We start from the raw sequence: 25,083 nt of genomic DNA on the forward strand, positions 1-25,083 counted from the left end.
TTATTGTGGTTGCTTCGTGTTTTATTTTATTAATTTTATACAGTTTATTGTTGATCCTTTTAGGAATGTACCATAACTGACTTAATCTTTCCATTGTAGATGGACATTTGGATAGTTTTATTTTATTTACTTATTTTTTGTTTTTCAACAAGGCTTCTGTAAATATTCTTGAACCTGACTTCTGGTGCAAATGGAAGAAAATTTCTCTCAGGTATGCACACAATAATGGAATTGATAGGTCATAGGTTATAGGAATGTTGTGTATATTCAGCTTTAATAAGTGATGTCAAACCAGTTTCCAAAATAGTTTTACTGTTTTACATAACTATCAAAAGTGAATGAGCATTTTCATTCCTCCACATGCTCTGTCCATCACTTGATATTGTCTGACTCTTAAATTTTGCCCATCAGATAGGTGGAAGTTGTATTACATGTTTTGTGTGTGTGTGTGTAATTTTATTTTTTTAAATTTTATTTATTGATTTGAGAGAGAGAGGAAGGGAGAGAGAGTTAAAGAAACATTGCTTTGTTGTTCCACTTATTTATGCACTCATTGATGGTTTATTGTATGTGCCTTGATCAGGGATCAAACCCATAACCTTGATGTATTGAGATGATGCTTTATCCAACTGAGCTAGCCAGCCAGGCTCACATGGTTGTTTTGTTTTTTTCTTTCTGAGTTTGGTTCAATTGAACCCTCTTCTGTGAATTTTTTTTTCCTTTTGCTCATTAACCTATTAAGTACTTTACTATTTCTTCACTTATTCATAGTTCTTTAATATATTCTGGATATACATGTGTTATTGATTATATATGATGTGAATATGTTCTTCCAGTTTGAGCTTGCTTTTCCACTTTCTCTATGGTTCTTTATTTTTTTTCCTGCATAAAGCTTTATTGTTTGCATTTGGTCCAAGGTATGGGAGAGGGCTCTTCAGTAATTAAAAGTTTGCCTAGTGGTTACAGGGAGAGACTCAGGCAGAAGCCAGACACCAGGGGAACATAGAGAAGCCCCTCAAAGATCCTCTGGGCTCCAAATGATCCTAGTCATGCTTGAGGTTGAGCCTTTAAAAGGGACACTTGCCCAGCTCAGCCTGCAGGCTGGCCAGCCTGCAATGGTTAGTCAGGTGGTTGTCCATCTTGTTGATGATTTTCACCTTCTCATCCAGGAAGTGGTTTTCCAGGAAGTCACAGAGATGAGGGTCTGTGTGGGTGAACTCAGGCATGCAGATGCAAAATGAAGTGGTTCAACTTCTTCTCCATGACCATGGCAGCTTCCCTGTTGTCCTGAGTTTCACCCCAATAATCTTGGGATGGTTTCTGCACATCTTGGAAGAAAGCAGGACCACCAAGCTGGTTTTGCATCTGTAATAGATGCTTGGTACCCTCATGCTTCTTCTTGGCCAGCTCTCCAAAGAAGTGACCCATGCCCTCCAGAACCATATTGTTGGTGGAAAGAGAAGCCCAGAGAGAGGTAGGTGTAGGAGGCCCAAAATGCGGGTTGGCCAGGTGATTGACAGTGACTTCCACCTGGGTGGAATAATTCTGATGAATTTGGGAGTTCATGGGTACTTGGCAATAAGGAGTTAAGCTCAAAAAATGTGTTGGCTGGTCTCTGAGGCCAAGAATGGCTGAGATGGTATGAAGTTGATGAGAAAAGGTTGGAGGGTGGTCAGAGGCTAAAAAAAAAAAACAGGGGGGAATCCCTGGGCCTATTCTGTCCAAACACTGTGGAGGCAAAGATAGATCTCAGGAATCATCGAGGGCACTGCCCTCTCTCCCTCTCTCTTCCCCTACACCTTCCACCATTCTCTCTCTTAAAAAACCAATAAGCATATCCTCAGGTGAGCATTAAAAAAAAAGAAATAAAGAAATGCACACTCTCACCCCAACCCCACACAACTGCAACAAGATCTCCAGGTGATTGGCAGGCACCTGCAAAAGAAAGTTTAAAAAAAAAGAAAAAGAAATTCTTCCGTGACCTACAATCACAAAAATGTTCTTCTCATTTTTTCTCTGTAAGTGTCATAATTTCTCCTTGTATATTTAAAATTTTAGACCATCTGTGATGTCGTCGTCGTCGTCGTCGTCAGCAGCCGTCCGTCTCGAGAGACGATGGCGTAGCTTCTTGAGAGTCTATCTGCACCGCCGAGAATGGCTGTGCAGTCCGACTCGGGAGTGACAATCCCTGCCGCACTTGTTACAGGTGAAGGCAGATGGCTGTTGTTGCTGCTGTTGACGCTGCTTCCGCCTCGATCTTTTCTGGACCGCCTCCTCGTTGCACGCAGCCTCTGTGCGTGACGTACCTTGCCTGATCGCGAGCCTCCAGGCTAGGCGGTCGTCTGCTTGAACTTCCCATGTGTTGAGATTGATGGAGCATTGTGTCATGTCCTTTTTGCAGATGTCTTTGAACCGCAGTTTTGGGCCCCCTGTCATCCTCTGGCCTTCTGCTAGCTCGCCGTAGAGGAGGTCTTTGGGAATACGGCCTGCATCCATTCTTTTGACATGGCCGAGCCACCTGAGGCATCTCTCACTAAGAACTGCATGCAAACTGCTCATGTTGGCTCGCTTCAGCACCTCGGTGTTGGGGACCTTATCCTGCCAGGCGACATGCAGGACGCGTCGCAGGCACCTCATGTGGAAGCTGTTGAGTTTCCTTTCGTGCCTTGCGTAGGTGGTCCACGTCTCGCTGCCATAGAGGAGAGTGCTGAGTACGCAGGCTTGGTAGATGCACAGTCTGGTTTTCTCAGTGAGGCTGGAATTGTTCCACGCTCGCCGGTTCAGTTTGGCCATAACTGTGGCTGCCCTGGCGATTCTCCGATTGACCTCCAAGTCGACTGACAGAGAGCTCGAGATGGTGGACCCGAGGTAAGTGAAATCGTTGACAACCTCCAGGGTGTATCCGTCGATGGTGATGCATGGGGGAGTCCCCGTGCCTTGAGCCATAACGTTCGTCTTCGTCAGGCTGATGGCTAGTCCAAACTCCTTGCATGCGTGGGAAAGGCAAGTGACTAACTGCTGGAGTCCCTCTTCGGAGTGTGATGTCAAGGCTGCGTCGTCGGCAAAGAGCATCTCACGGATGAGCACCTCTTTGACTTTGGTCTTGGCTCGTAGACGGGCCAGGTTGTAGAGCTTGCCATCGGATCTGGTGTGAATGAAGACACCCTCGCTGCAGTCCTTAAAGGCGTATTGGAGGAGCATGGAGAAGAAGATTCCGAACAGCGTAGGCGCGAGGACGCAGCCCTGCTTTACTCCGCTGCTGACTGGGAAGGCCTCAGAGGTTGCGCCGTTGTAGGACACCGTGCTGTGCATGTTGTCGTGAAAGGACATGACCACAGCAAGCAGATGTGGTGGACAGCCAATCTTCCGTAGCAAGCTGAAGAGTCCGCTTCGACTGACCAGATCAAACGCCTTCGTGAGGTCGATAAAGGCGAGGTAGAGTGGTTTATGCTGCTCGTGACACTTCTCCTGCAGCTGGCGTAGGGAGAAGATCATGTCCACTGTTGATCGGCCAGCTCTGAAGCCACACTGGGACTCTGGGTAGACGCGGGAAGCAAGGGTCTGCAGGTGGGCAAGAGCGACCCGGGCGAATACCGACGACGCTGAGGAGAGAGATGCCCCGGTAGTTGTTGCAGTCGCTGCGGTCTCCTTTGTTCTTGTACATGGTGATAATGTTGGCGTCTCTCATATCCTGGGGGATGTAACCCTCCTTCCAGCAGAGACAGAGTAGATGGTGGAGCGGCTGTAGCAGGACTGGTTTCCCGCTCTTTAGGATTTCTGGAGGGATTCCGTCGCTTCCTGGTGCTTTCCCGCAAGCGAGGCGGTCGATGGCTTTGCTGAGCTCTGCCGCAGTAGGTGGGGTGTCTAGCTCCTCCATGACTGGTAGGTCTGGGATGGCGTTAAGAGCAGTGTCTGTTACAGTGTTCCTCGTTGTGTACAGCTCAAGGTAGTTCTCGGTCCACCGCCGCATTTGCTGTTCCTGGTCAGTGATGACCTCACCTGTCTTGGACTTAAGGGGGGCGATCTTGGAGGGGATTGGGCCTGTTGCCTTCTTGATACCCTCATACATTCCTCGTGCGTTGCCTATATCGGCGGCTTCCTGGATGGTTCTGCACAGGTTTAGCCAATAGGTGTTGGCACAGCGGCGGGCGGTCTTCTGGACTTTGTTCCTGGCAGCCCATAGAGCTTGAAGTGTACTGGGAGTGGGCGTGGCCTTGTAAGCCAGTAGGGCCTTCCTCTTAGCCTCGATCACGGGTTCCATTTCTTCCCAGTGAGCCTCGTACCAGTCAGCGTTCTTCCGCTCTTTCTTCCCGTAAGCAATAATGGCGGAGTTGTATATGGCGTCGCGGAGACGTGGCCAATTGGATTCGATAATGTCATCTGCCGCCATTCCCTCGCCGAGTGCATCTTCCATCCTGTTGATGAATTGCTGGGTCTTAACTGGGTTGCTGGCACAACTGGTGTTGATGCGCGGGCGACCCTTCATCTTGGAGTGGTGCAACCTCTTCGGCATTATGCGCACCTTGCTTACCACGAGGGCATGGTCTGTGTCACAGTCTGCACTGTGGTAGCTGCGGGTGAGGAGGGTGTTGCCAATATCCGTTCTTCTGGTGATGACGAGGTCAAGCTGGTGCCAGTGGCGGGAGCGGGGGTGCCTCCATGACACCTGGTGGATCTCTTTGCACTTGAAGAATGTGTTTGTCACGCACAGGCCGTGGTGACACGAAAGCTCAAGCAGTCGCTGACCATTCTCATTGATCTTTCCTCTCCCAAAGTTTCCGAGGCAGGTGGGCCAGGCCATGTGGTCGGCTCCTACTCTTGCGTTGAAGTCTCCAAGGAGATAAAGAGCGTTACTTCTGGGGATCTTGGATAACGCTTCGTCCAGTGCATGATAGAACTGTTCTTTCTCTTCGGTGGTGGCGCAGAGGGTTGGGGCGTACGCGCTAAGAATGCTGACTGGGCTGAAAGTTGTTGACAATCGGAGGGTAAGTAATCTCTCTGTGCCTCCTGTGGGTGGCTCTATGGAGTTAACAAGCGTGTTCTTCACAGCGAACCCAACACCGTGCTGTCTTGGTTGGTCCGGAGACTTCCCTTGCCAGTAGAAGGTGTAGTTGGTTTCTCTGATAGTTCCGTTGTCGGCCAACCGGGTCTCCTATAGAGCCGCAATGTCGATGTTTAGTCGTGCCATTTCCCTGTCGATGACGGCGGTTTTCCTGGCACCATTGATCCACGGAAGGTCTGCAGTAAGTCCGGGACACATGGTCCTGATGTTCCAGCTAGCGAGGCGAAGAGCTGAGGCTTCTTTCTTGTTGTTTGCTTGGAATTGCCTGGTGCGAGTGTTTTGTGGCCCACTTTTCAAGAGACGCCTCTCTGATCCCCACGCACCCAGTGGGGCAGGCGAGCCATGGCGAGACGGCACCTAATTGGCTGGGGGCTGCCCAGCTTGAGGCGGGCGGTAGCTGTCCAGTGAGGTGCGATGACCCCTCCCACCGTCAGAGGAGACCCCTGGCGCTCGTTTCCTTCGCCAATCGGATGAGCTTATAACCGGTATCTGTCTCCTCCCGTGTTGAGTCGACATCTTGCGATGACGCTGGAGTGTCCTCTCCAGTGAAGCTACAAAGCCTGGGCAGGGTGATACGGAGGGCCAGCTGTTGCCCATGCAGCAGACCCCCCCCCCCTCTTCGCAGCTGAAGGATCCAAGGGGAAAGACAGAGTCAATACAGCTTGGCTTCAGGTGCGCCGCAGGAGTTGCCGGTGTTGACTACAACGTCAAACCGCCTTAGGGACTCCGGCTCCGGATTTTCTGTCGGGGTTTACTCCCTTAGCCTTTCCCCTGAGGAGGTATGCCGCAAGGCAGCGGAGGTTTGGAGTCAGAGTTTCCCTTCTCCTTAGCCTTTCCCCTGAAGAAGTATGCCGCAAGGCAGCGGAGGTTTTTTGGAGTCAGAGTTTTCCTTCTCTGGTGTGCCCTGACTGGAAGATCGAACCAGCGACACTTAGCTCGCAGGCCGACGCTCAATCCACTGAGCCAAACCAGCCAGGAGATAGCCATTTCTGTACTTAATCACTTAAGCCTATCAATTAAAGCTATATTAACACCTGGGTTCTCCTAGCATTTCCCCCTGTTTTTAGTTATCTTATTTCTATAGGGTAAGTTTACAAACTAAAACAACATAATGCACAAAAGCTACACAATTCCGGAAGAATAGCAGGCTTCTGCCTCAGAGCCTGTCCCCTCTAGAACACCCAGAGAATAAACCTGTCACCCTCTGCCGGGTCAGCCCAATCCTAGGCTGTGCCCAAGTTCCTTCCCATCTAAAATACCATCCGATGGGAAACGCAGGCAACTGCACACAATCACCCAGGCATCCTTGAGGAAGATGAGCCCAAGAGCCAGAGAGAGCCCGCCCATCCAAGAGCCCTTCTTTGATTTCAGATCTTCTTGACCATAGTTCTATGTACTCTGGAGGCATTCAGCTTCTCAGCCAATCCCGTCCTTGACTCTTTACTGAAGCCTCTGCAAACTCCTCCTGTGGCCCCTCCTTGCTTCTCTCCAGTGATCTGATCAGATCTCTCTGCATCAGTTATACACATATACATATGTATATACAAATGTAAAAATTCACTGAGACCACATTCACATAACTGTTGTTTCAGTATATTGTAATTTTTCTGTTTTATTATTAATTATTGTTAATTTCTTACTGTGCCTAATTTATCAATTAAACTTTATCATACACATGTATGTATTGGAAAAAAACAGTATAGTATATCAGGTTTGGTACTATCCACAGTTTCATGCATCCACTTGGGGGGAGCCTTGGAACATATCCCTTGCAGGTAATGGGGGACTACCATATTACTCAGCATTAAGAAGGAACAAGTGAGCCCTGGCTGGTGTGGCTCAGTGGATTCAGTGCCAGCCTGCGAACCAAAGGGTTGAAGGTTCAATTCCCACTCAGGGCACATGCCTGGGTTGTGAGCCAGGTCCCCAGTTGGGGGCACGCTAGAGGCAAACAAACACACATTGATGTTTCTCTCCCTCTCTTTCTCCCTCCCTTTCCCTCTCTCTAAAAATAAATAAATAAAATCTTAAAGAAGAAGAGAGAGAGAAGGAACAAGTGACTGATACTTGCAACAACTTGGATGAATCTCAAATGCACTGTGTTAAGTGAAAGAAGCCAGATGCAAAAAGTTCCCTACTGTGTCATTCCATTTATAAGGCATTCTGGAAAAGGCAAACCTATGGTGATGAAGAACAGAACAGGGTGCCCAGGCCAGTGTGACTCAGTTGGTTGGGCATCATCCCACAAAGCAAAATGTTGCTAATTCAATTCCCGGTCAGGGCACAAGCCTAGGTTGTGGGTTTGGTCCCTAGTCAGGATATGTGTGAGAGGCAACTAATAATCAATGCTTCTCTCTCATGTAGATGTTTCTCTCCCTCTGACAAGGTATCAAGCTTCTTAAGATCTGGAAAACATATACAGAATTCCTAGTTCACTGCCTTTTATTAAAAATATGATAAATATGCCCTGACCAGTGTGGCTCAGTTGGTTGGCAGTTTGAATTCCAGTCAGGGCACATGCCTGGGTTATGGGGTTTGAACCCCAATCGGTGTGTGTACACTGTTTCTCTCTCACATTGATGTTTCTCTCCTTTTCCTTCTCCCTCCTTTCCCCTCCCTCTAAAATCAAAAAATAAAATTTACATACATACATATATATATATGTATGTATGTAAATTGTATATATATTTATATAAAGAACAGATCAGGGGTTTCCAGGGGTTCAGAGTAAGGGGAGGATGTGACTAAAAGAGGGTTGCATGAGGGAATTTGCTAGGGAATAATGGGCTGTCTTAGAAGCAGACCCAAAAACAAGGATTCCCATGCAAGTAGTTTGTTAAGAAAGTACTCCTATGATAAACTGGACAGGAAGTGAGGAAGGAAGACAGGGAAGGAAAAAGGGCAAGCAAGAATTCAATTTCAGGTACAGTCTTGGCCTCAGATTAACCCCATGGGAGCTGAGGAATATAAATTATACCTTAGAGTTTGCTCTTGGAGGCACAAGAGCTGGCTTTCATATTCCTATACTAGTTGGTCCAAGGCCAAGGGCCATCCTGAAGGAAAAACTTCAGGACACTTCTAGGTCCCTGCGCATGCAGGTGAATTGGCTCCGATTAGCCCAAGGGCAATCCTCCAAAAAAAGTCTCACATATGTGCTCTCAGAAAAAAGAACCCAGAAGCTGGGGATGGGCATGCAGAAATGGCAAAAGCATCTGAAGGGAATCTGAGTGTGATCCCACCCCACAAACTATGAAGCATCCACCAGACATTTGCTCGCAAGATTAGAAAGGGTCAAACTTGAGAAATGACCCAGAGATACAATAGCCAAACTATCTGGGTTTTAATCCTGGATCAAACTAGCTGTGTTACCTTAGGTGAGTTACTTTACCTCTCTGAGTCTCTTTTCTCATCTGTAAATCAGGCATGACAGTAAATCTCTACCTCAGGGTTATTATAAGAAAGAATCTAACTTAGGCCCTGACAGGTGGCTCAATTGGTTGGAGTGTCATCTCATATGACAAACCCCAGTTAGGGCACATACCTAGGTTATGGGTTTGATCCCGGGTCCGGGTGCATATGAGAAGGAACCAAATGATGTTTCTCTCTCTCTCCCCCTTCCTCTCTCTATAAAGCAATGGGAAAAAAAAAATGTCATTGGGTGAGGATTTTTAAAAATGTTAATGTCAAAAATGGGGGCTATCATCGCTAAAATGTTTACAACATTTAGAATCATGGTTTAACTTCTAGGATGTGATTTTAAGGAAATAATTTGAAGTACAATAAAAAGACTTTATATACAGAGCTTGTTTTAATCACAGCATTGTGATGCGATAGTAAAAAATTAAAAGCAACCCAAATGTCTATCTAACAAGGGAATGATCAGTAATTTGCTCAGACAGTGACCCAATTATATATTCACTAAGAACTCAGTTACAGGGAAAAAAAAAAAGAGTAGGAAAGGCAGAAGTAAAAATTAACAATCGTTCTTTCTAGGAGGTAGGATTATGGGTAATTTTTAATCCTTTTTCTACTTTGCTATAAATTTCCCCCAAATTTTCGTCAGTGCACATATCTGTGATGTATGTGTGTTATTACATGAGCTAGAGGTTGGATTTAATTTTTTAATGGGAATGTTACAAAGAACTCCTGCCATTTGCAACAACATGGATGGAACTAGAGAGAATTATGCTTAGTGAAATAAGCCAGGCAATGAAAGAAAAATACCATATGATATCACCTAATACAGGAGACTAAGGAACAACACAAACAAATGAACTAAATAGAACAAGAAACAGAATAACAATTATCAGGGGGAGGGGGAAGGGAGAGAAGGAGGATAAGTAAGGGAAGGGTTTAGTCAAAGAACATGTATAAATGACTCATGGACATGGACAAAGTGGGGGGGATATGATTGTGGGAGAGGGGGTGGGCTGGGTGGGGGGAGCAATGGAGGAAAAATGGGACAACTGTAATTGAAAAACAATAATAAAAAAATTAAAAATAAATATTTTTTTCATTTAAAAAATTTTATAAAGCTTTACAGTTTCAAAATTATAAAATTTAATGATATATGGGTCAAAGGACAAACCATAATGGAACTTCACTAATATTTAAAACCAAAAGATGGTAATCCTTTGAGATTTGTTGAGGCGTGTCTTATGGCCCACTGTATTACATTTTCAGACCTTTTTTGCACTTGAAAAGAAAGGTACTCTGCAGCAATAAGGTAAAGTGTTCTAAACTTGTTAAATATGTTGTTCAAATATTCCACATCCTTATGGACCTATGCACCTTTCATCTGCTTGATTCATCAATTATAGAGTGAAATGTCTCAAAATACCTATTACTATGATTGTTGGTTTTTATTTCTTGGCTCTGCCAATTTAATTGGCATATATATATTACCTCTTATATATTTAATTATATAATCATATATATCTTTAACATATATACTTTTTTACTAAGTACAAGTTTATAATTTTAATATCTTTAGGTAAGTTGAACATTTTATATATGCAATTAACTTTCTCAACATCTAGTAATGCTTTTTCCCTTAATATCTATTTTCTATATAGCTAACTTTTTGGTGTAGCATTTATTCAATATCTTTTTTTCTATCCTTTTATTTCCACCTTTCCATATTTATATATTATAAACATATTTTGTATAAATAACATAGATAAACCTCTTCCCACAGTCTGACAATCTGCTCTTTGAACTTGACCTTTAAATTTATTTCATTTTATTATAATTACAGATACATTTGGATTTATTTCTAACAACATTTTGTGGGTTTTTTGGGCCAGCATTTTTTGTTTCTTTTTCTTTATTGTTTTGCTTTGTTTTGAGTTAAGTGACTACTTTATGTTTTATTATGTTTTTGCTCTACTACTTTGGTTATTTTTATAATCCATTTCTATTATTTTAATATTACCCAATAAATTGAATTTTGAATAATTTATTTTACCTTTTTTTATTTACAGTTAACATTCAATATTATTTTATATTAGTTTATGCGTACAGCATGGGGTTAGATATTTATACAGGGTGGGGCAAAAGTAGGTTTATAACTGTGAGTATGAAAGCAGTTTATTCTTGTATTATTATTTATCAGTTATTGTATTATGTTCTATGTGAACAACTGCAAACTGTTTTTCCCCACCCTACATAGTTCACAAAGTGATCCCACCCATAAGTCTAATACCCACCTGACATCATACATAGTTATTGTAATATTTCCTGTGCTATATTTTACTTTGCTGTGACTATTTTTTAACTGCTAATTTGTATTTCTTAATCCCTTCACCTTTTTCACTCAGCCCCCTAACTATGGTTCCATCTGGCAAACATCATTTTGTCCTCTGTATCTACAAGTCTGTTCCTGTTTTGTTTGTTCACATATAAGTGAAATACACTATTTGTCTTTCTCTGGCTTATTTCAATAGGTATAATATTGTCTAGGTCCATCCATATTGTCACAATTGGTAAGATTTCATTCCTTTTTATGACTAGAAGTATGCAGCCATGTAATATGAAAAATAGAAATATTTATTGAAGAAGATATAATATACAAGAAACATTGTACATAGGACAATGATACCTCAGTCCCCTTCAGAGTAGGCACTTTGGGACTTGACACAGTTCTCCCAGTCACCATTAGCTCCCCTGTCATATTTTACTGAATCTCATCGATGGTTTGAAATATCTTTCCTTTCAAAGGTGATTTTAGTTTTGGGAAAAGCCAAAAGTAATAGGGCACCAAATATGGGCTGTTGGGGAGCTGAATCACCTGATGTTTTGCCAAAAATCTCTGCATGAGATGTGACGCATGAGTAGGCATGTTGTGAAAAAGCTGCCAATCGCCATTTGTCCATAGCTGCAGCCTTCTGCATCATACAAATAGTTTCCATGGAGGAATGGTCAAGCTTAATGCAAAATTTGATGCAGATTCATTGCTCTACTCAGTCATTTTGAATGTGATGGCCACAGAGAACACATGCTCATTCAGTGGTGTCTACTGCCCCCACTGACTAGTACAGTGAAGTTGTCATTGTTCACACATACACATTCTAGTCCACCCTCCTTGGCTGCCAGGTTACACTGATCTTATGCAAACTGTTCTCATTATATTAACAATGCCTGGACTTTTTTCAGACAAACCTCACTATGTACCACATCTTTGTCCAATCTATTAAAAGACATTGGGGTTGCTTCAATATCTTGGCTATTGTAAATAATGCTGCAGTGAACATAAGGGTGCATATATCTTTCGAATTAGTGTTTTGACTTTTTTGGATAAATTTCCAGAAGTGGAATTGTTGGGTCATAAGGTAGTTCTATTTTTAATTTTTTTTGGAATCTCCATACTGTTTTCTGAAGTGACTGCACCAATTTAAGTTTCTACCAACAATGCATGAGGGTTCCCTTTTCTCCACAAAACCAGTTGTTTGTTGATTACTGATGATAGACAGTCTGACAGGTGTGAAGTGATATTTCACTGCAGTTTTAATTTGCATTTCTCTGATGATTGGTGACATTGAGCATCTTTTTGTATTTCTACTGGCCATCCGTATGTTCTCTTTGGAGAAATGTTTATTCAGATCCTCAATATATTTTTTAAATCAGATTGTTTGTGTGTTTTTTTTTATTGTTTTTTACATTATCTTTTAGTGCCCTTATGTTTGTGTGTTTTTTTTATTTTATTTTAGTGTTAAGTTGTATGAGTTCTTTATAAATTTTGGATATTAATCTCTTCTCATATGTATCATTGATGAACATCTCCTCCCACTTGGTTGGTTATCTTTTTGTTTTGTTGATGGTTTCCTTTGTTGTGCAAAAACTTTTTTGTTTGATATAGTCCCATTTGTTTATACTTTCTTTTGCTTTCCTTACAGGGGAGATACATTTTTTTAAGTATTATTAAGAACAATGGTAAAGAATTTACTACCTGTGTTTTCTTCTAGAAGTTTTATGGTTTCAGGTCTTACATTTAAGTCTTTAATCCATTTCAGTTTATTCTTGTATATAGTGTAAGAAAGTGGTCGTTTTATTATTTTGTATGTATCTGTCCAGTTTTCTGACACCATTTATTGACTAGAGTGTCTTTACTCCATTGTATATTTATAGCCTTCTTTGTTATTGATTAATTGACTATATAGGTGTGGTTTTATTTCTGGGCCCTCTATTCTGTTTCATGATCTGTGTGTCTGTTTCTTAGCAGTATCATGTTGTTTGATTACTATATCCTTGTATATAGTTTGATATCATATAATGTGATACCTCCAACTTTGTTCTCCTTTCTTAAGATTACTGTGGCCATGAGTGGTCTTTGGGTTCCTTATAAACATTAAAATTACTTTGATTCTGTGAAAAATGCCATTGATATTTTGATAGTGATTACTATAATCTATAGATTGCTTTAGATAGTGTGAACATTATTTATATATATATATAATGTTATACACACACATAGTCTATCCGGGAAGTATCCAGCCATGTAATATGAAGAATAGAGACATTTACTGAAGAAGATACAAGATACAAGAAACATTTTACATAGGACAACGATGCCTCAGTCCCCTTCAAAATAGGCACGTTGGGACCTCACACAGTTCTCCCAGCATCTCTTCCACTGCTCAAAACACTCTACAAAATCTTTTGTTGGAATTGCCATCAGCTGCCCCATTGTATTTTCCTGAATCTCATTGATGGTCTGAATCTCTTCCCTTTCAAAGGTGATTTTAGTTTTGAGAAAAGCCAGAGGTGACAAGGTGCCAAATCTGGGCTATAGTGGGGCTGAGTCACCTGGGTGATTTGACATTTTCCAAAAAAACTTCAGACATGTTGCATGAGTGGGCACATTGTCATGATGAAGATGCCAATCACCTGTTGCCCATAGCCGTGGCCTTCTGAATCATCCAAATAGTTCCTGTGGAGGAATGTTCAAGCTTAATGCAAAATCTGATGGAGATTGCTCTACTTGCTCAGTCATGTTGAATGTAATAGACACATTCTGTGAATGTAACAGTACACATGCTCACTCAACAGCATCTACCACCCCCACTGACTAGTACAGTGAAGTTCTCATTGTTCATACATGCACATTCCAGTCCACTCTCCTTGGCTGCCAGGTTACATTGATGTCATGCAAACCATTCTTGTTATATTGACAATGGATGAACTTTTTCCAGACATACCTTCAAGTGTGTGTAATTATATGTATATATATATATATATATATCACTTACTACACACTCAGGTTAATCAAACCTTTCTTCAGCCTCTAGCAAACAACACATGGATCTAATCTTAGAACGTATAATGATATATAACTACCTTCCATATTATCTCTGATTAACCTACTTTAACCTAGATGCTATTATTTTTAAATATTCTGATTTTATCTTATGCTATCTTATGTTTTACATGGCAAATGATTGCTTATATTTATGCACTTTTAATTTTTTCATTTATTGTGGAGTCTCAGGTACATTTTTTTAGTGTTATATTTTGTTCTCTCCTAAAATATGTCCTTTATACTTTTCTTTAATAAAGTTTTCCAGAGACAGATTTGGCTCATGTAGCCTTAAAAGGGAGTTTTATTTTGCATTCACTATTGAAAAAATTTTGTTGTGTATAGCATATTGATATTTATTTTCTATCTGTATGCCATGGAAATCATCATTGTCTTGTGGCTTCCATTATTGCTGTTAGTCTACTTTTAAAAAGTCATCGTGTCCCAAGTTCTGTTTAACCCCAGATTTCTTCTTCTTCATTCTTCTTTGGTATTGTTTGGTTTCTAAGTGTTCTGGAAGGTCTAGTCCATTTTTTCTTCAAATATTACTTCTCCCCCATTCTCTACCACATCTCCATTCTCTCCCTTTGTGGCCTCTAGTCAGACATAGGTTAGTTCCTCTAACTCTACCCTCCATGCCTTTTAATCTTTATTTTGTATTTTCACTTTTTTCTCTGATCCACCTTTCCTTAGTTTCTTTATTCTATCTTCCCTTTCATTATTTTTTAAAATTGTATCTACTCTAATGTCAGCCTAAAAGATTGAGTTTTAAATTATATTATTATATTATGCATTTCTATAAACTTTGCTTATGTTTGTTTAAGTTTTTATTGCTTGTTATTCTTATTGGAAAACCTCTTTAAATTTCTTAAAACATATTAAATGTTCTCATTTTATGTTCTGTGTTGCATTAATTCCACTGTCCTAAATGTTTTACATTTTTCCCACTGCCTCTTTCTCATAATGCATTATTTCCTTCAGCATTTAGTTATTTTTATCTATTAAACACTATTTTTCTCAAAACTTACATGATAAAAAGTTTTTGTGGTTAAGGCAAAAATAAGTTCCTTTAGAAAAGTTTTCTATTGCTTCACAGGTGCTTGGGATGTAGCCAGTCTGAGACACAACTCAAAATTATTCTTTGTTTTATTTAGCCAACCCAGCTAATGTCAGTTTGACTTACATACCTGCATTAGAATCATAATATGTCATAATTGCTCAAGAAAGATTTTCATTTCCTCCTCCCATCAATATCAATGAATGAGATAAGATGTTTTTGCTATTACCTAGGTGTTAGAATGTGGCAAGGAGAAGATATCATATTTTAGTTTACTCTTATGTTAAAGGTTTGTGATTTGAGTTAATGTAGCAAAAACAAAGCCATGGGCTCATCTTCTGTTTTCTAGTGATACAAGTACTCAACTCACAAATGTTCAATTTTACCAGGCATAGCAAAGTGTTCAAGGAGAAAGTTGGCTGTATTTAAGAAAATTATTTTATTTTACATATAGATACAAAATTATATTATTTTTTAGTTTTCCACAGGAAGGCCCACATACATAAATTGCCATACTTCCAAAAATTGACAGAGCGTTTTTTCTTTAATATCTAAGGTAAAAATTCTTATTATTTGAATTGGTGATATTGATTTGCATTATTGTCATTACTCTTATATTTGGATTTATATACAGTCTACTGTGTATTTTCCTTGACCATGCTTTTGTAACGGAGGAAAATACTTGCTTTCTCTGATGGCCTTCAGGCTAATAGCGCTTGCTATAGATAAGCTAATTAACTAGAGGAATTCTGGATAAGGCTTGAGTGGCCCTTGAGAGGGCACCTTTCCTGAAGAGATAAGGAAATAGGCACAAAGTAATGACTGTTTTTCAAATAGTTACAGGAGTCTCCAGAACCAGACTCAGATCAGTGACAGTCAAGGAACCAACCAAGCACAAAGAATTTAGAAATGCTGTGCTCTTCCTCGAATCCTTTTTCAGCACTTAGCTTTCTAGCTGTATATGGTCCCCATCCTCCTCTTGCTTCACCCATCCTCTCTTACCTTGAAAATAAAAGATGCCTGGTTTTTGGGATCTCTTATGATGGATTTGCAAAAGCCATAAGTCACCCGTATGGTCTTGAGCTGGGCCTTCTTGATAAATATACCTTTTCCTTACTCCACACTTGGAAGTATTAAATATTAATCTTTCTTTTGATGTGTTGGCCACACTAACCTTGTACTTGTAACATTTTTTTCATTTTTTTTTCCTATTTCTTTGTATCGATTGAGAGTTCTTTAGACCCACTCCCCTCTTTTTTTTCTCTTTCTATGCTTGGCAGTTTTATAACTTATTTCTGTTTCTATTGAGCTTACTCTTAATTTTAACAGATATAACGTTAGATATTGACAAAAGATGAGGGTGTGAACAGAACCAAATATCTGATTAAATCTGATTAAGTAGGAAAAAACCAGTTTTACTATCACCCTGGGGAGTAAACCAACATGCTTCAGCCCAACAGAGTGAAACATCCAACTAAGCAGGAACAATGGCTTTTTGGTTACCCTGGGGGGTCCACTTGACTAAGGGGGTGGGGGTATGGCAGGGAGGCTGAAAACAGGAAGGAATTCCTTTTATTAAGTGCATGCACAGTAGAAGCCACAATGGCAACCATACAAGGGGGAGGAGACTAACCTGGAAAAGTCTGAGAAAAAGACTGAATAGTGTGAAAGAAAGCCTGCTTTTCCCCAAGTCCAAGGAAATATAAGAAAGTTTAACAAAGACCTCAGGGCAGCTGCCACCCTCTAGCCTGCCTGTTCCCTACTACAGCTTTTTGCTCTAGTAAGTCTTGCTGCTACTGCTAGAACTCCTCCTATGTGAGTGTCCCTGAAATTCTTGCCCCACAACACTGCAGAAGAGCCTATTTCCTCTGGTAACAATAACTGAGATAGAAAATCTAATGTTCATCAACACTTATATCCTCCTCTCAAACAATATAAGACCTTAAAGTACTTAACTCTGGTCACTTATTCCTCATTTATTTCTATCATACATATCATTACATTTTATATACTTCCACCTTGATTTTTAAAAATCTTTAAAATTAGCATTATGGTTATTATTTATTTTACATAGTCAATACTTGTTTGGATTTTCCAAAATATGTATTGATGTCTTTGCTTCTTATTATTCTTACATCTCAGAGTTTCTGAGATCCTTTCATTTTTACCATAACTATATTCTTAAATAGATCTTTTGATAAGTTCATCTTTATGTAAAAATTTCTTTATTCTTCCCTAATTTATTTTTAATTTTAAATTTGCATTCTTTTTCTCTCAGCACATTAAAATATGCCAACTGCTTTCTGGCTTATGTTATGGCCACTAAGAAACATTCTATTTGTCTATGTATTATTCCATTGTAGGAAATGTATATTTTCCTCAGGTTGTTTTCTAGTTTTGCTCCTCACTGAGATGGTTCTATTATGTTTACTAAAATTGGTTAAGCCTTCGAGTGCCAACAAATTTTCCCAAAAGTGACAACGTTGCTCCCAGCGAATCTTTTTTTGATGGCTATATATGTAAATAACAATGGAATAATTCGTATTTTGTTTTGTTCTCTTTTTTTGTACCTCAGGTTATATATTGACATAACTTTTTCTCATGTTGATCCAAATTTCAAATTATGCATGGCACTCAAAGGGTTAATTCTCTCCCTCCATGATTTCCCCCCTACTGTCTGCTTGCTTTCCTGGTGGCAGTTTCCCCTGCATCTATGCTTTAAGCTTTAGATTGTGAGTTAATATTTGGGAGTGCTTTCCCTATAAGCATTCATTTATTCTGGGTTGAAGTAGTGTTAGTCTATTAAATGAGTCAGAAAATGAAGGAGGGGGAAGGGTGGGAGGGGACCTATTGTTCCTTTTTTTAAAATTTATTTTATTTTGGTTTTTCAGTTACAGTTGTCCCCTTTTCCCCTAATTTCTCTCCCCCACCCATCCCACCCCCTCCCCGTTGTCCATGTCCATGAGTCTTTTATGCAGGTTCTTTGACTAAACCCTTCCCTTACTTATCCCCCCTCTCTCCCTCTCCCCTCCCCCCTATTGACTGCTATTCTGCTCTTTGTTCTATTTAGTTCCTTTGTTGGTGTTGTTCTTTAGTTTCCTGTATTAGGTGATATCATATGGTATTTTTCTTTCTTTGCCTGGCTTATTTCACTAAGCATAATTCTCTCTAGTTCCATCCGTGTTGTTGCAAATGGCAGGAGTTCCTTCTTTCTTTCTGCTACATAGTATTCCATTGTGTAAATGTACCACAGTTTTTTGATCCACTCATCTACAGATGGGCACTTAGGTTGTTTCCAGCACTTAGCTATTGTAAACAGTGCTGCAATGAACATAGAGGTGCATAAGTTCTTTTGAATTGGTGTTTCAAGATTCTTCGGGTATAATCCTAGTAGTGGAGTCGCTGGTTCAAAAGGCAGTTCCATTTTTAATCTTTTGAGGTAATTCCATACTGTTCTCCATAGTGGCTGCACTAGTCTACATTCCCACCAACAGTGCAGTAGAGTTCCCGTTTCTCTACATCCTTGCCAGCACTTGTTGCTTGTTGATTTGTTGATGATGGCCATTCTGACAGGTGTAAGGTGGTATCTCATTGTGGTTTTTATTTGCATCTCCCTGATGGCTAATGATGTTGAGCATTTTTTCATGTGTCTATGGACCTTCTGTATGTCCTCTTCGGAGAAGTGTTTGTTCAGGTCCTTTGCCCATTTTTTAATTGGGTTGTTTGTTTTCTTGATGTTGAGTCGTATCAGCTCTTTATATATTTTGGAAATCAGTCCCCTGTCTGTGATGTCATTGGTAAATATGTTTTCCCATATAGTTGGTTTCCTTTTCATCTTGCTTATGTTTTCTTTTGCTGAGCAGAAACTCTTTAGTTTGATGTAATCCCATTTATTTATTTTTTCCTTTATTTCTCTTGCTTTAGGAGATGTATCCGTGAAGAGATTGTTACGTGAGATATCTGATATTTTCTTGCCTATGTTTTCCTCTAGGACTTTTATGGTGTCACAGCTTACATTTAAGTCTTTGATCCATCTTGAGTTTATTCTCGTGTGTGGTGTAAGTTGGTGGTCTAGTTTCATTTTTTTGCAGGTCCCTATCCAGTTCTCCCAGCACCATTTGTTAAAGAGGCTCTTCTCACTCCATTTTATGTTCCTTCCTCCTTTATCAAATATTAGTTGACCATAGAGGCCTGGGTTTATTTCTGGACTCTATTCTGTTCCACTGATCTATATGTCTGTTCTTATGCCAGTACCAGACTGTTTTGATTACAGTGGCTTTGTAGTATTGTTTGATATCTGGTGTTGTGATTCCTCCTGCTGTGTTCTTCTGTCTCAAGATTGCTTTTGCTATTCGGGGTCTTTTTTGGTTCCATATGAATTTATGGAGTATTTGTTCTAGGTCTGTGAAATATGTCATTGGTATTTTAATAGGGATTGCATTGAATCTGTAAATTGCTTTGGGTAGTATGGCCATTTTGATGATGTTTATTCTTCCCATCCAAGAACATGGTATTTGCTTCCATTTATTTGTTTCTTCTTTAATTTCTTTCTTCAACGTTATGTAATTTTCAGAGTACAGGTCTTTTATCTCTTTGGTTAAGTTTACTCCTAGGTACTTTATTTTTCTTGTTGCTATAGTAAATGGTATTTTCTTTTTTGTCTCCGTCTCTGATATTTTATTGTTGGTGTACAGAAATGCCTTAGATTTCTGTATATTTATTTTGTACCCTGCGATTTGGCCAAATTCACTTATTATATCGAGTAGTCTTTTAGTGGAGTTTATAGGATTTTCTAGGTATACTATCATGTCATCTGCAAATAATGAAAGTTTTACTTCCTCTTTCCCAATTTGGATGCCTCTTATTTCTTTTTTTTGTCTGATTGCTGTGGCTAGGACTTCCAACACTATGTTGAAAAGGAGTGGAGAGAGTGGACAACCTTGTCTAGTTCCTGAGTTCAGGGGGAATGCTTTCAGTTTTTGTCCATTGAGTATGATGTTGGCCTCAGGCTTCTCATATATAGCCTTAATTATGTTAAGGTATGCTCCCTCTATTCCCATTTTGCTGAGTGTTTTCATCATAAATGGGTGTTGTACTTTATCAAATGCTCTTTCTGCATCTATTGATCTGATCATGTGATTTTTGTCTTTCATTCTGTTTAGGTGATGTATTATATTTATTGATTTGCGAATATTAAACCATCCTTGCATCCCTGGGATGAAGACCACTTGATCATGATGTATGATCTTTTTGATGTATTGCTGGATCCTGTTTGCCAATATTTTATTGAGGATTTTAGCATCTATGTTCATCAGTGATATTGGCCTATAGTTTTCTTTCTTTGTTGTGTCTTGACCTGGTTTGGGGATAAGGATAATGCTGGCTTCATAGAAAGGGTTTGGGATTTTCCCCTCTTCTTGGATTTTTTGGAACAGTTTGCGGAGGATAGGAGTTAGTTCCTCCCTGAATGTTTTGTAGAATTCGCCTGTGAAGCCATCCGGTCCAGGGCTTTTGTGTGCAGGGAGATTTTGGATTACTGTTTCAATTTCATTCTTTGTTATTGGTTTGTTGAGACTTTCCACTTCTTCTTGATTCAGTTTTGGAAGGTTGTATGTTTCTAGAAATTTGTCCATTTGTTCTAGATTGTCAAATTTCTTGTCATACAGTTGTCTGAAGTAATTTCTAACTATCATTTGAATTTCTGAGGTATCAGTCGTGATTTCTCCTCTTTCATTTCTGATTTTGTTTATTTGGGTCTTCTCTCTTTCTTTCTTGATTAGACTGGCTAGAGGCTTGTCGATTTTGATGATTTTTTCGAAGAACCAGCTCCTAGTTTTGTTGATGTTTTGGATTGTTTGTTTAGTCTCTATGTCATTTAGTTCTGCTCTGATCTTGATGATTTCCTTCCTTCTTCTTGCCCTAGGCTTTGTTTGTTGTTGTTGTTCTAGTTCTTGTAGCATTATGGTTAAGTTTTTTATTTGAGATTCTTCTATCCTTTTCAGATATGCCTGTATTGCTATGAACTTCCCTCTCAGGACTGCTTTTGCTGTGTCCCACAGGTTTTGGGTTGTTGTGTGCTCATTATCATTAGTTTCTAGAAATTTCTTGATTTCTTCTTTGATGTCATTGTTAACCCATTCATTATTTAATAGCATGTTATTCAATCTCCATGATTTTGGGTGTCTTTGATTTTTTTCTCTGAGGTTGATTTCTAGTTTCAAGGCATTGTGATCTGAAAAGATGCTTGATATGATTTCAATTTTCTTGAATTTGTTGAGGCTTGTTTTGTGACCTATCATGTGGTCTATCTTTGAAAATGTCCCATGTGCACTTGAAAAGAATGTATATTTTGCTTCTTTGGGGTGAAAAGTTCTATATATATCAATTAGATCCATGTGGTTTAGTGTGTTATTCAATGCCTGTATATCCTTGGTGTTTCTTTGCTTTGATGATCTGTCTATTGTTGATAATGGAGTGTTGAAGTCCCCTACTATGAGTGTATTGTTGTTGATATCCTTTTTGTGGTCTTCTAGTATTTTCTTTATGTATTTGGGTGCTCCTATGTTGGGTGCATATATGTTTATCAAAGTCATATCTTCTTGATGGATTGTTCCTTTAAGTATTATGAAATGTCCTTCTTTGTCTCTTTTTATTGTCCTTGCTTTGAAATCCATTTTGTCTGATATGAGGACTGCTACCCCGACTTTTTTTTCCGGTCCGTTTGCTTGGAATATTTTTTTATATTCCTTTACTTTCAGTCTGTGTAAATCTTTTGTTTTCAGGTGTGTTTCTTGTAGACAGCAAATATGTGGGTCCTGTTTTCTTATCCATTCCGTTACCCTATGTCTTTTAATGGGAGCATTTAATCCATTTACATTTAAGGTTATTATTGATGTGTATTTATTCATTTCCCTTTGTACCTCTGTTCCTCTCCTCTCTTGTTCTTTTCTTCTTTTTTCTTTGAACACTCCCTTTAGCATGTCTTGCAATGCTGGTTTGGTGGAGATGTATTCTTTCAGTTTTCCTTTGTCTGAGAAACTCCTTATTTCACCTTCTATTTTGAATGAGAGCCTTGCTGGTAGAGTATTCTTGTTTGTAGGCCTTTGTTTTTCATTGCTTGAAATATTTTTGACCATTCCCTTCTGGCTTGTAATGTTTCTGTTGAGAAATCAGTTGATAGCCTTATCAGTGCTCCCTTGTATGTTATTTGCTGTTTTTCTCTTGCTGCTTTTAGGATTCTCTCTTTGTCTTGGAATGTTGCCATTTTAACTATGATGTGCCTTGGAGTGGGTTTTTGGGGGTTCCTCTTCATTGGAACTCTCTGTGCTTCCTGAACTTGTATAACTTTTTCTCTCATCAGGTTTGGAAAATTTTCTGTCACTATATCTCCTATCAGTTTTTCAATTCCATGGTCCTTTTCTTCTCCCTCTCTAATTCCTATGATTCTGATATTATTTCTTTTCATGCTATCCTGTAATTCCCTTACATCTTGTTCATATTTTTTCAATCTTTTTTCATTTTGCTCTATTGTCTGGAAGTTTTTCTCTACATTATCTTCTAACTCACTAATCCGATCCTCTGCTTCGTTTAGTCTGCTTTTGACTGATTCTACTGTGTTTTTCAGTTCAGAGATTGCATTCTTAAGTTCTTCTTGGTTCTTGTTAACAGTTTCTATGTCTTTTTTTATGCTTGTGTAGTTCTCTGCAAGTTCCCTGTAATTTTCTTGGAGCTGCTGGTAACGTCCTTGAAGGTTGTCATAGTTGATTTTAAGGATGTCGAGTATATTGAGCTTCTTTACCACCATTGTTTTGAATTCCATGTCTGACATTTGGGCTATGTCATTTCATCTATCTCTCTTTCTGAGGATTCCTCTTTTCTTTTCATTGAGGGGTTATTTTTGTGTCTTACCATGTTGGATTTTTTTTGTTTTTATTTATTTATTTATTTATTTGTTTTTTTTTGGGGGGGTGGTAGTCTGCTTTGACTTCCCTCCTTTGTGGTGTGAGATTCTTTATCGGAGATCTGGGGGTTTCAGTGGTGCAGTCTCTTTGATATCCTGAGCCTGATGTTCTTGAGTTACCCTTTATGTCGTTTGTTTATGCTGTTTGGTTATATTTCAGATGTTCTTTGATAGGATCTTCCTTCTGGCTAGTTGGTTGAGAGTCACTCTATCCGCTTTGTCTTGAGCTCTTTTGTGGATATGCTGTTAAAAACATAAACACACAGCCCAGGCAGGAGACCCACACCCTCAAAAAGTATCCCCCACTCCATCCTGCTATCGTCAGCCAATGAGCCCGTATTAATATAAATGTAAAGAGATTAGAGCTTTTATACTATAAGAAGAATAGATAAGAGTTGTTTTGGGGGATGAAAAAAATATAATTTTTGATAGAGGGGGTGATAGATTACTAATAGTTGAGACTGTGCAAGCCAGTAGGTAATATTTACATTGTATGTTAATAAAAATAGAAGAAAAGGATAGAAAAATGCATAATATAGTAAGAAAGTGGGATTGTATTGTATTGGGTTTATATAGGAATTATATTCTATTATTTAGAGTGATAGGGAGGCTAAACTAGACACACAAATGAATAAACAATGATTAAAGAGAAAGGATGAGAAAGAGAGGTTATATGCAACACGTTAGAGATAAAGTTTGTTATTCTTTTTGGAAGGGGAGAAAAAAAACACCCCCCCCAAAAAACATCCCAAGAAAATAGAAGAAAGAAAAGAATAAAGAAAGAAAGAAAGAAAAGAAAGAATTAAGAAGAAAGAAAGAAAAAGGGAGAAAAAAATTGGGAAAAAAAAAAAAGCGATGTTTTTACTCCGTTTTAGCCTTGGTGTGTTGCCTTCTTTTTCTGCGTCTGCAGCTGGTCTAGTGTGGCAGGTCAGAGATTCTTGTTTCTTGCAGCACTGGCGCGCGCCCGCGGTTGCCGGCACAGCGCGCTCCCTTGCTGCCCGCTGGAGCCAGTTGAGGTGCCCTTGCACGCGAGCCCCTGCGCGCTTGGGTGGCCCGAGAGTTTGCCCCGCGGTTGGAGCCTATTGTTGCCGGGCCGAGGTGTTTCTGTGCTCGCACCAAGGTGCCCCCTGCGCGCGTCCCGGCCCGTGCGGGTGGCCCGAGAGCTTTCCCCGGGATTGGCGCCTATTGTCGCAGGGCTGAGGTGTTTTCACGCTCGCGCGCCGCCCGTGCCCTTAGTCCCGCTGAGCCGAGCTCCGGGAGTTGGTCTCTCGCCTCTTAGGGCGGGGCCTCGGACACTTGTGCTCAGTGGAAGTGAGCATCCATGAGTCGCTGCCTCCCGCTGTTCCCGTGCTGCAGCTGCCCACCTTCCCTCACCCGTCTGGGCAGGCACAAACAGAGCCTGCGCTAGTGGTCTGCTTTCCGGCCTGGGGCCCTGCGCCCACGGGAGCTGTCTAGGGGTGTCTGTGCACAGTCCTCTGCGTGTTCAGTGGGCCCTCCCTGTGCCCGTAGGGGCACTGATCTTATGTCCGTTGGGGAGTGTCCGAGGGACGCCTGGACTCACGGCACCGCGCACCTGGGCCAGTGAGTGAGAGCACTTCCCTATGTGCGCCCCCGCGACCCAAGGGTAGGGTTGGGGAGTGGATGAGCTCGCCTCTGCGCCTGGGCTCCTCCAGAATGGCCTACCACCCCCAAACTTTCCTCCCCTCTCCACCATCCACTAGAGAAAAATATAAAGGAGAATTATGTTCTCACTTGCCCGGCAGCACGCTGTCTCCTGTCCTTCAGTGCCAATGCCACTTGGTCGAGTCCCGTCTCTGCCAGCGGGCAGAGATCCGCTCTCCTCCCGACTCCTCTCCGGGGCAGCCTGTGTTTGCCAAAAAGCCTTTGTGTGCTTCCCGCCGCAGCTCGGGCAGCCGCCCCAGTCAGGAATCCCGTTTCGTCCCCTTTTCCTCCGCTATCCTCACTAAACAGGTTGTTCCCAGATGGATTTTCTCTAATCCAGCAGTGCCTTGGCTCGACTCCTGCCAGTGTCCAGCTGCTCACTGAGATGTTCTGTCTGCAATTAGCCCAAACTGCAGACGGGTCTCGGGAGCCTAAAACCACAGCCTCTCCTCACTCCTCCGCCATCTTACCTCGGACCTATTGTTCTTAACAGAAAAGCAGCCCAAAATAATACGCTTATTTCCTCTGGTCATGTAGATGTTTCACAA

At 40.6% G+C, this 25,083-nt stretch overlaps 1 pseudogene; it reads right to left on the reverse strand.

Annotated features, from left to right (window-relative positions):
- Positions 1-1,043: 1,043 nt before the first annotated feature.
- LOC150018815 (ferritin light chain pseudogene) lies at positions 1,044-1,566 on the reverse strand (annotated as a pseudogene).
- Between the last annotated feature and the right edge of the window lie 23,517 nt (positions 1,567-25,083).

The sequence above is a fragment of the Furipterus horrens genome, unplaced genomic scaffold (assembly GCF_987537825.1).
Source record: "Furipterus horrens unplaced genomic scaffold, mFurHor1.1.pri manual_scaffold_2, whole genome shotgun sequence".
In the NCBI taxonomy this organism is placed as follows: Eukaryota; Metazoa; Chordata; class Mammalia; order Chiroptera; family Furipteridae; genus Furipterus; species Furipterus horrens.